We start from the raw sequence: 11,994 nt of genomic DNA, 5'->3' as shown, positions 1-11,994 counted from the left end.
TCTATTTGGCAGCAGCCAGGAGGGGTTGCAGACTCTGGGGAACCAGAGGACCTGGGGCAGGGCACCAGAAAATGAGACCATAGAGGCGGACCAGTGAGGAGTTCTGCGGCTGAAAAACTGACACAGGCGGCAGTAACTCAAAGAGAGGGACCCACATAGGCTGTGGACTGCTGGAGAATGAGGTTAAGGGCTCGTACCGAGCTGCTGACTGTGGGAGACTAGCTCAAGACTGCCTGAAGGTATAGGAACCGGAATGTGAGAGGGTGCCGAGGATGCTGAAGAGTTCCTAATTGTATTGAAGATTCAGATCTGGGGCTTGGATTGCCGATGGTTTGGACTGGACTCTCTGTGGCCACGGAGATGGCAGGAGCACTGGAGGTGAATCCACGGACACTCGGTGACTCTGGGGGGACCCTCTTTTGCTTCTCTTTCTCTGACTGTAAGAGACATTTCAGGTAATTTCTGCCAATAACGAATCTATCTGCCTTACAGCAGACAAAAGCAATTTTGTGTATTATGACACTGTTTTTATTAGATGACAATAAACTGAATCTCATATCTTGCCTCTTAAACATAGCGATTCTATCTGACAGCAAGTTCCAGATTTCAACCAAGTAAAATCTTGCTTCTCAGGTCTCTGCTAAGTCCCCTCTCTCACCTTAAAACTACATTTGACACCCTCACCATGAGAAAGACAAACCCGACTGACCCACTCTCTCCTGGGAAATAATCGGAGGGGTAACATTTTGGGTGTGTGGAACAGGGTGCCGGATATTTGGATGGATCCACAGATAGAATGGTTTTAGAAGGATCAATGTGCATGGGTCATTGGGATGGATCCAGGGATAGAACTGGTTTAGAGGAACCAATGAGGGGAGGAGGGGCTTAGAGGGGTATGGAGCCAAATACAGGCAGGTGAGACTTTTGCATATTTTGGTTGGCATGAGCATTGGGCCAAAGTGCCCATTTCTGTGTGATGGGCCTCTCTCATCAAACATGTGCATCAAACAAGATTTAAAATCTTTCCCCTCCCCTCTCACCTTAAACCTCTGCCATCCAATTTTAGACTCCTCAACCCTGGGGACAGAAAGATTACAACCATTCACTCCATCCACACTCATAGTGGGATTAAAACCTTCAAGGAATCACAGAGATCATGCTGGGATAACGTTGGGGTGTTTTTCTGGAGTGTTGGACTCTTAGGGGAGAGCTGATCGTGAATGATCACTTCATCATGGGAACTGATGGAGCAGACAGTTAGAATAAAGAGTGATAGATGCAGAGGCAATCAGAGTGTTGAAGAGGCTTCCAGATTGAGCCGTGAATATGCAGGGGACAGAGGGATAGAGTTCAACTGCAGGCAGCAGAGATTTGTTTCAATTTGGGCATCATGCAGCACTGGCATCAGTGGTGGAAGGACCTGTTCCTGTTCTGTACTCTTCTGTGGATGACCCACAGCTTCAGGGACAGAGGGACCACGGGGAACAAGACCAGGACCCCACCGGCAGGGAGTGTCGAGGGACAGAGGTGTACACCTTACCTGTCCTCCAGTGCAGCCATCCTCTGTAAGTCTGAGCTGGTGTCATCAGAGGTAGACCTTCAATAGGAGGCAGAAGGATGTCATGAAATTCCGATCTGAGCTGCAGTGGCAAAGTGCCTCTGCCACTCATTTGCATCAGACCCTCCAACGTCAACCAGTTGCCCCTGAAGCAGTGTTCAGAAGAGGTATCTAAAACAGAGACATAACCCTTCCATCCTGGATTGAACAGTTTCAGGACCTGAACTTTACAGCTCCAGTGATATGATCACAAGGTGAAATAGACGCAAGGTTCATAGATAGTGTGGTCAGTGTTTGGCAGCTGCACGGGATGGATGGATGGGAACACCAGAGCAAAAAGGATCAGGAGCAGGCCACTCTGCCCCTCAATCTTACCCTACATGAGCATCGCTGATCTTTGCTCACCTGAACTCTTGTGTGCTAGTCCCCAGAACCCTCAATTCCTCAATCACTTAAACTCTATCTAATGATCTGGCCTCACCATCCTGCTGGCAAGAAATTCCAGAGGTTCACCTCCCTCTGAGAGTGGACCTTAGTTTTAAATATCTGACCCCTAATCCCATAACTGTGTGCCCCTGTCCATAACTCCCCCACTGGTGGAAACATCTCGGCTTCTACCGCTGCCAAGCCCCCTCAGGTTCTTCCATATTTGAATGTTCACCCCTCATTTCTCTGTGTGCAGTCCCAAAGTGCCATCTTTTTTTATAGAGCAACCCTTGCATCTGAGGAATAGGCTTTAGGAATCTCCTCAGTCTTTCCCACATTCAGTTGAAGAGTTTTGCCTTTTCACCTGCCGCTGGATATTAAATACCACCATGAAACAAACTCATTGGGAGGGTTGAGGGAGGTGGTGCTGGTGGGCAGGAGAAGATGGAGCTGAGGGTGAAACCTGGGGGATTGCAAAGTGCACAGAGCCGTATCTAGTCATCCTTTCACAGTGTGATGGACAGGAATAACAACAGAGTAGTCTGACCTTATTGACAGGTCAACACCGAGAGTAACAGAAGGATGTTGGTCCAGGCAACGTGATGCTGGCCAGAGAGGAACTCAAAACTGCGAATGGAGTGAGCGAAGGACAGTGGAAGTGGAGAAACAAAATGTCTTTGATCTTTTGCCCTGTTCTTGAAGGAATGGAGGTGGACATTTTGTGAGACTGTTCTTAGAGCCACCATGTTGTAACCTGGAGTAATGTGAAACCAGTGTTTGGCTGATCTGGTCTGAATGAGTCAGACTCAGGTTCAGAACAAAGTCAAGATAAGCCAATTTATTGTCATCTGATTGCACAGGTACAACCTGATAAAACAGTGTTCTCTGGTCCTCAATGCAAAACATGCAGACACACAACCAGACATACAAACAATTCTTATGCAGGACAAGTATTCATATATACAAATAAATAGATAAATATTGTTCTGTACAAATAAGAGTCTCGGATGGGTTAGTGTGTGTGGTTTCTTTGGTCGTTCAGCATTCTTACTGCCCGTGGGAAGCAGCTGCTTCTCTGCCTGGTGGTGCTGGCTCTGATCCTCCTCCATCTCTTCCCCGACAGGTGCAGCTGAAAGAAGGGATCCTCAATGATTTTACATGTCCTCTTAAAACAACAATCCCGATGGGGGAGGCAGGGGGGATAAGGGAGACTCCAGTATTCCTCTCTGCCACTCATATTGCACACAAGTTCAAGGGTACATGTGGTCAGGCTGCCACGAGGGGGATACAGCTAAGAAGTAATCAGAGCTTGTAGCCCTGGGCCAGAGCCAATGAAAATGTGACACAGAATGGCCCAATGGCACTCAGCAAAAGAAATCAAACCACAGCAGTTGGTCTAATCAAGAGGAGTATAAAGATGGAGAATTTGGGGGAAGGAGCAGCAAAATCTCTGGAGACCAATCGTTGTGGAGGTGTCTGGCTGTACATCAGAAACATGGAGATTTCATGGGGATCAGGAGAAGTGCCTAGCCAGCGAAGACCCCTGTTCCCGGGTATTATCTTTTCTGTTCTTGGATTGTTTTGGGGAAAGTAAAAAAAACCTCAGTGTGTGTGCAAACAGTTACTTGGTTTTGTATGATTTGCATGGTTGATTTTCTTATTGTCTATGCTAGAACGCTTCCACCAGCGTTGTCTCCGCTCCATCCTCAACATCCATTGGAGCGCTTTCATCCCTAACGTCGAAGTACTCGAGATGGCAGAGGTCGACAGCATCGAGTCCACGCTGCTGAAGATCCAGCTGCGCTGGATGGGTCACGTCTCCAGAATGGAGGACCATCGCCTTCCCAAGATCGTGTTATATGGCGAGCTCTCCACTGGCCACCGTGACAGAGGTGCACCAAAGAAAAGGTACAAGGACTGCCTAAAGAAATCTCTTGGTGCCTGCCACATTGACCACCGCCAGTGGGCTGATATCGCCTCAAACCGTGCATCTTGGCGCCTCACAGTTCGGCGGGCAGCAACCTCCTTTGAAGAAGACCACAGAACCCACTTCACTGACAAAAGACAAAGGAGGAAAAACCCAACACCCAACCCCAACCAACCAATTTTCCCCTGCAACCGCTGCAACCGTGTCTGCCTGTCCTTCATCGGACTTGTCAGCCACAATCGAGCCTGCAGCTGACGTGGACTTTTACCCCCTCCAGAAATCTTCGTCCGCGAAGCCAAGCCAAAGAAGAAATGCTAGTTAACACTGAATCGCTCTATGCCAAACCAATCATTGTTGTTGAGGGTAGAAAAGCAAAAGGTTTCAAGGAAAATTAGATCATTAAATGTGATATGAATATCGAAAATAAAACTCAGCACGTCAGGCAGCAATAGTTAGTGTTTAGTGAGTACAAAAAGCACGGTTGGTGTTGTGGTTAGTGCAACGCTGTTACAGCAGGACCGGGGTTTGAATCCTGCACTGTCTGTAAGGAGTTTGTAGGTTCTCCCCACATCTGTGTGGGTTTTCCTTAGGGGCTCTGGTTTCCTCCCACCATTTGAAACCTACCAGGCGTTGTAGGTTAATGGGGTGGCACCAGCTCATGGGCCTTAAATTAATCTATTTAATAAATAAGAACTCTTTGCAAACAAGGAGTTTTAACATCTCACTTGAACCAGATGTTTGGAAGTCTACATTGGGGAAATATTCAAGGGGGCGACAATAATTCCACCAATTAACGAAGAAGCAAATTTCCTGACAGGCATCAAGAGGCTGTGATAGAGCTGCAGAGTGGCTCAGTCTGGGTTAAGCTCATTGTTGACAGCACGGTCTATGTTTTAGGGAGAGGCAAGAATGAATTTCTAACCTGGAGTTGGTGAAACTGCACACCTTCTCAACACTGGGGTGAGTTTATACAGCGAGAATATCACCCCTCTCTTCTGGTTCACAAGCAATGGGAATATTGATCATTGTAAAGTGTCTGTAAAAACTAATTCCCACTGAGCAGATATCGCGGGAGTCCATCAGACCAAAATCAGATTATCCGTGGACTCTGAGGAGTTCGCAGAGCATCCTTCCCTTACACAGAAGTAGAAGCAAATTGTCTGACAGAGTGTTATCGCAAGGATAATGTTTGCAGTCACAAAGGCAGCTACAATAATTGTATGACTGTAGTACAATCCCATTCACACACAGCCATATATTATAGTCCCAGTCTGACCCTGCGATACATCTGCTAGATTTAGTTCTCTTGCTTTTTATTCTTGCTTTGCCTTTTTAGCTGATTTAACTCTTTGAGCACCAAATTTGTCCACAGAAAAGGTACATACCCGCTGATTGCACTTTGAGAATTCTGCATTTCCTTGGAGTTTCTGGCTTCGGGCAGACAATGGACTGATAGGTTATTGTGAGCACTGAAATCCTCTTGTCCTGCCATCCTTGAACGACACAAGCGTGACTGCAAAACAAAATGACACCACGACCTTTCGAGGAATGCTGAAACCAAATTACAGGTCACCTCAACATTGGGTGACAATAAGATCTTCCATGGTCAGATTCCCAGACCACTTTGTCATGTTTATCAACCAATTAATAAACACATTTCCACAAGCAGAATATTTAAATATTGAGTATACAGGACTGGAGAGGGGAAGATCTAAAACAAAGACTACTGCATGAGGCCATTCAGCCCATTGTTCACCCCATACCTCCAGCAGTAGCCTTAGTTTTTAAAAAAATTTAGGATGGCTCTTCTGGCCCATGAAACCTGTATCGCCCAATTACACCAATTAATCAACTACCCCCATATGTTTTGGATGTTGGGAGAAAACTGAAACACCCGGAGGAACCTGTACTGGTCAAGAACAGAATGTGGAAACAAGGGTCAAGGGTTGGAGAGATTGGATGCAGGCTGAAAAAGCAAGGACAGGATTTCCCCATCCCCACCAGCCTCCGCACCCTCCACCATTTCTGTTACCTGCTATGCAATCCCACCACCAGACACACCTTCCTCTCTCCTCTCCCACTGCTTTGCCCAGGGACTGCTCCCTCCATGATTCCCTCATCCACTCCTCCCTCCCCACCGGTTACCCCCTTGCACAGGGACCATTTCCTCCACGATTCCCTCATTCACCCCTCCCTCCACATTGGTTGCCCCCTTGCACAGGGACCACTCCCTCCATGATTCCCTCATCTACTCCTCCCTCCCCACCGGTCACCCCCTTGGCACCTACTCCTGTGTCCGCAGGAAGTGCTAACACTTGTGCCCACACCTTCTCCTTCACTACCCTTTGGGGGTAAACAATCTTTTTAAGGGAAGCAACACTTCACTTCTGAATTTGAAGGGGTAACCCATTGGGGAGACTGAACGCAGACTGGGAGATCCCTTTGTTCAGCATCTTCACTCTGCCCCCCACAAATAGGGGGATCTTCCAGAGGCCACCCATTTTCAATCCCCCCCTCCTCCCATTCCCATGCTGACATGTCTGCCTATGGCCTCATGCACTGCCAGACTGAGGCTGTCCACAAATTGGATGAGCAACACCTCATCTTCTGTCTGGGCCCCCTCCAACCATACGGCATTAACATCGACTTCTCCAGTTTCCATTAGTCTCCATCTCTCCCCTTCCCTATTCCTCCTTTCGTCTAGCTCTCTCTCTTTTCCTTTCCCCCAGTGCTGCCCCTTCCCCTGAACAACTCTCACCTTCCCTCTTCTGCCCTCCAATTATTGCTTGTTGTCCATTGGGCTGTGCTCCTCTCCCTGCCCTTGCCTTCTCCCCAGGCCTTTTTATTCATACCCCTGCCTGCTTGCTCCTACCTTGGAGACGGGCTCAGACTCGAACTCTTGGACGCTGCGAGACCTGGTGACTTCCTTCAGCACTTCTGTGTTTTTACTACAACCAGTCTTCCCTGCTTCACTGTAAACTTACCATGATAACTACATGCTCATCCAAGTTGTTGGTACAGATGACAAACAGCAGTGGAGAGGACACAGGTTTAAGGAGAGAAAGATTTTTTTTTGCTCAGAGAGTATTGGTTGCCAGCAGAGGTTGAGGAATCTGATACAATCACTACCTTTAAAAGTCATTTAGAGAAACAGATCCAGAGTGGTCAGGTTCTGTGCTGTGCTCCTCTAAGGGGGAGACAGAACGATAATGAACCAACGTATTTTGAGATCTGTGTTAAAACTAAATGACCCTAAACTTCTAGGTGCACTCCATACGATGGATAGACACTACGTGGATTGGGTGATTGATGGGGTTTAAACAGGGCGACCCTGGAGCTGCTTCTCCTGAGACGAGGCAGTTTCTGATCCATGAACGTGACTTTGTTCATGACCTGGATTTTCTGGTCTCCCCCGCCGTTCACACCCTGGGGAGGCGGGTGAGAGAACGGTGGAGTAACCGGCCGGTCCTTTGGGATGTGGGAGAGGCAGAGAGTAGGTTCAAACTGCAGGGGTGAGTCCCCCCCTCCCCCCCGTTCGGGATTGAGCCAGGGGCCCCGGAGCGAAGAGGCTGTATTGGGTCGGAACGAACAGCAGCGGTGAGTCCCGCAGCAGAAGCACTGGCTCCTTCCAGTAAACATTGAAGCAGACTGACCTTCAGCGGCTCCAACCCACACCCTGAAACAGGGCAGGTAAAACCCGCCTATCCTGTAACACAGCCAACTCAATTCATTTTCGCTGCAGCAGGTTCGTCCCAAACTTCAATCCCAACTTCGCACCTCCGTCCAAGGCAGGAAGATTCAGGGTCACCCTTAACGCTGGCAGACACCGCAGAGGGGATGAGCGCTGAAAAGGACCGAACTCCCCTCCTCAATCCTCTGCAGGAACCAGCCGTGCACCTACCTTGGGCGTCTGAACCCCGGCGGTAACTCAACCCCCTGCCAGAGGACGCGTCTCTTCACCTAAAACACGCCCGAGGTTCACTCGGCACACCAGGTTGCGAGAGGTGGACGGTGGAATCCGGGGCTGTGGAACATGTCGCACAGGACGGCTCACCGTCAGCTTGCAAATAAACCTGACCTCGCTGCTGGTCCTAATAGTTTCTCCTGTAACCTGGCTCTTATATAACCGGTGTACCTGTTCTCACTGCTTAAACGATGCAGAAGGCTGGAGTCCAGCAACTCTCGGTTCAAGGACAATTTCTTTCCAGCAGTTTTCCCCGTCTTATACTAATCAGCGACTGCTCCGTCACTACAAAGGGAGGTCTGCACTATTGCAGTCACTTATTTGCACTGTGAATATTTATTTTCGTTTTTTCTTATTTATTGTTTCGCTTTAATTCAATTAAGTGTACTAGTATACATTTCGTGTACAAAATACTTGTTCAGCTGCAGCAAGTAAAAAATTCGGTGCATACTTACATTGTCAATGAATTTGTTACCATAGTTTTCGGTCACGTGATGGAGTAGTGGCCGGACGGTGAACTCCAGCCCTCTCCAGAAAAGTCGGGAAAAACAAGAGAAAACACAAAGGCACAGAAATAAAAGTTACAGAAAAGTGAGTATAAAGGTGGAAAGAAGATGGCGACAAAAAAAGAAAAGTCGAAAGCAACGGTAAGAAGAGAGGAAGAGAAGACAAAGGAGGAAAAAGGTGAAGGCCTTACCTGTCCGAAGAGGCCCGCTGCGGAGAGAGAAACCCGCTCCCTCAGGTCGGTAAATAATGGACTACAAAAATGGCTCGCAGAGCCGAGCAAAAGTGCGCAACCGCGCATGCGCGAAGTTTCGCGCATGCGCGATGCGAATGAAAAAAAACACACCGACGGGAGGGGGGACCAGCTGGGGAGTCGATCTCCACAGCCGGCAACGACAGCTGCAGAACACCTGCAGCAAGAAGAGACCACAGAAGACAATAGAAACAAGAAAGAAGAGGAGGAAAGGGCAACAAAGAAACAACAGATGGTCAACCCAGAGGAAGAAGAAGAGGAAGAGTATGGTGAAATAGAAGAAGAAAAGATAGGCAAGGTAAAGGATATACTTGCTCCTATTAAAGGATACATGGAGTCATTTAAAGAATGGCAAACACAGGAATTTAAGGATTTAAGAAAAAGAATAAACAACACAGAAGAGAAAATAATTAAAATGGAGATGACCTTAACAGAAATGGGAAAAAAAATGGACAAGATGGAAGAGCGGGCAGTAGCAGCAGAAATGGAGGTAGAAGACTTAAAAAAGAAATTGGAGAAATCTAATAAAAAAACTAAAGAGACACAAGAACTACTAGCTCAAAAAATAGATACAATGGAAAACCATAACAGAAGAAATAACATAAAGATAGTGGGCCTTAAGGAAGATGAAGAAGGCAAGAATATGAGGGAGTTTATAAAAGAGTGGATCCCTAAGACCCTAGGATGTCCAGAACTACAGCATGAAATGGAAATAGAAAGGGCACATAGAGTATTGGCCTCTAAACCACAACCACAACAAAAACCAAGATCTATTGTAGTAAAATTCCTAAGATATACTACAAGAGAAAAGGTACTGGAGAAGACAATGGAAAAAGTAAGAGAGGGCAACAAACCACTGGAGTATAAAGGGCAAAAAATCTTCATTTATCCAGATATAAGTTTTGAACTCCTAAAGAAGAGAAAAGAGTTCAATACAGCAAAGGCGATTTTATGGAAGAAAGGGTATAAATTTATACTAAAGCATCCAGCGGTATTGAAAATATTTATTCCAGGACAACAAAACAGACTATTCTCGGATCCAGAAGAAGCACGAAAATTTGCAGAACAATTACAAAAATAGACTGAGGGAGGAAGACGGGTAATGAGAGTTAAAATGATCACGACTGATATGTATGTGGGTAAAGACAAAAATAGACTGAGGGATGAAGACGGGTAATGAGAGTAAAAATGATCACGATTGATATGTATGCAGGTAAAGAGGTATAAGAGTGAATAGAGATAATGAGCATACATGAATGTATCTGTACTTAGAGGAAAATATAGATAGTATAGACAAGAATTAATAAGGGAAGGTAATGGAATAGAGAGAATAAGGAGGGAATTAAAAGAGGGACCTTTGTGACATATGAAAAGTGAAATCTTTTCTGGGGGAGGCGGGGTGGGGGGAAATAGCGGTCACTGCAAAATCAGTTGACGCTTGCGAGTGGATTCGCAAATCCAAATGGAGAGGGGAGATGTGGTTGTCCGACAAGGGATAAAGGACAACTCAGGAGGTGAAGGGGAGATTGGGGATAAATAAGATAGAAATAGGAGAATAAGGAAAATGTTAGATGTTGTAGGAATGTTGTCTTATAAAGAGTTGAAAATAAGAAAACAGAAATGGAAAAGGAGGAAAGGTAATGATGGAAAAACGGAAAGAGAAGATAAACAAAATATAAAAGGGCTACGCTGAACTATATGCCTTTAAATATTAATGGAATACATAACCAAATTAAAAGGAAGAAACTACCAAATTTAAAGGAATAAATGTATTCCATTAGAAAAAATAACATATTGGTTAAGAAATAATATTGAAATATTCGAACAAGTATAGGAGCCTTACATTAAATACAATAGCGAAAACCTACCGGGGACAAACATTACCTAAGTTGATGGAAGGAGAAGGAAAGAAAAGAATGGACTCAGTAGAATTTCTGGTGTAATTTTGTTGAATGACAACATTGTCTGACTGGCTTAATGCAACCTAGATTGTATACCTAAAATGGATGAGGGGGGGGGTGGGGGGGTGGTTTGGGAGGAAAGGGGGGGGGGGAGAAAAAGTCACTGTATATGTGTGAAAAAGAAATAGTGTATATCATGGCTAATGTGATTTATGGTGTAAAAAATAAAAAAATTAAAAAAAAAAAATAAAAAAAAATTTGTTACCATAATCTAAGGTAAATAGCCCTCCAAATTTAGCTCGGATTGAAGTCTTGTTCAGATGGATTGGAGGGACTCAATGGGACAGGCAGCGTCCATGGGGAGAAATAAATGGTCGGCCAATGTTTCGGATCAGGACCCTTTATTGAGACCAATGTGGAAGGGGTAGAGAGGGTGGGATAAGATGGGCCTGGGCTAAGAGGTCATTGGTATTTTCTGGACAATTGCTGGACAATGTGGAGATTAAAGAAGTGGAAGTGTTGGATCATCTTAAAAACATCAAGATTGATAAGTACCTGGAACTAGTCGTGATATACCCCAGGCCCCTGTGGGAAGAGAGAGCTGGGGCAGTAGCTATGATCTTTGATTCCTCTTTGGCTGCAGGATTGGAGAACGGCAAATGTAGTCTCCTTATTTAACAGGTAACTCCCAGGTAACAGGGAGAATCCTGGAAATTATAGATCAGTGAGTCTTACATCAGTGGTGTGTAAACTACTGGAGAGGATTCTTAAGGATTGGATCTATGAGCATTTGGAGAAGTCCAGTCTATTCAAGGATAGTCAGCATGGCTTTGTGAAGGGAAGATCATGCCTCACGAGTCTAATAGAGCTTTTTGAGGAAGTAACAAAGGAAATTGATGAAGGTTGGGTGGTGGATGTGGTTGACATGGATTTAAGCAAGACATTTAACAAAGACCCCCACAAGAGAGTTGTTTAGAAAGTCAGGTATGGGATCAGTGGAACCTTGGCTGTGTGGATAAAAAAAAATGGGCTTGCGGGTAGAAAACAGAGAGTAGTAGAGTACATTTCTGATTATCGGAAAACCACTTTACCAAAATTCTCATTCATCCGCAAAAAATTTCGCCTGCGACATGACGTCACAAGTTGGAAAAAAAAGCCAATTTTTATTTTATCTGCCATGCTCAAGTAGGTCTGATGTGCTGTTAGCGCAATTTTGAATCCAACAGAGTTCTCGTAAATTTATCTTAATTTGTAAGCAGAGATCACGTTGGATTTTTGGTAAGAATGAAACTTTATTTCATGCTTGAAAAACCTTCCCTTGTTCTTTGTTTTTGCCTTAACAAGTAAAATGCTGATGCTACTGGGCTAAGATCAGAGCAGGGAGTTTGGGTTCTTGGGCAGGTTTGGCGACGGGGTGGTGAGGTGTCAGGGATCAGAACGGGGACCTTGGGTTCCTGGGCA

At 45.7% G+C, this 11,994-nt stretch overlaps 1 long non-coding RNA gene across 2 annotated transcripts; it reads right to left on the bottom strand.

The window, feature by feature from the left end:
- Positions 1 to 1,540: 1,540 nt before the first annotated feature.
- On the bottom strand, positions 1,541 to 8,151 carry LOC138741759 (uncharacterized). 2 transcript variants are annotated; one of them, XR_011343747.1, is made up of 3 exons: positions 8,047 to 8,151; positions 5,297 to 5,424; positions 1,541 to 1,597 (listed from the first exon to the last, which is right to left on the bottom strand). It is a non-coding gene; the product is annotated as an uncharacterized lncRNA (long non-coding RNA). The 2 variants fall into 2 exon arrangements; XR_011343746.1 differs by lacking the exon at positions 1,541 to 1,597 and adding an exon at positions 2,778 to 3,113.
- Between the last annotated feature and the right edge of the window lie 3,843 nt (positions 8,152 to 11,994).

This window comes from Narcine bancroftii, chromosome 8 (genome assembly GCF_036971445.1).
Source record: "Narcine bancroftii isolate sNarBan1 chromosome 8, sNarBan1.hap1, whole genome shotgun sequence".
NCBI classification, from domain to species: Eukaryota; Metazoa; Chordata; class Chondrichthyes; order Torpediniformes; family Narcinidae; genus Narcine; species Narcine bancroftii.
This window is presented reverse-complemented; position numbering and strand designations above follow the sequence as displayed.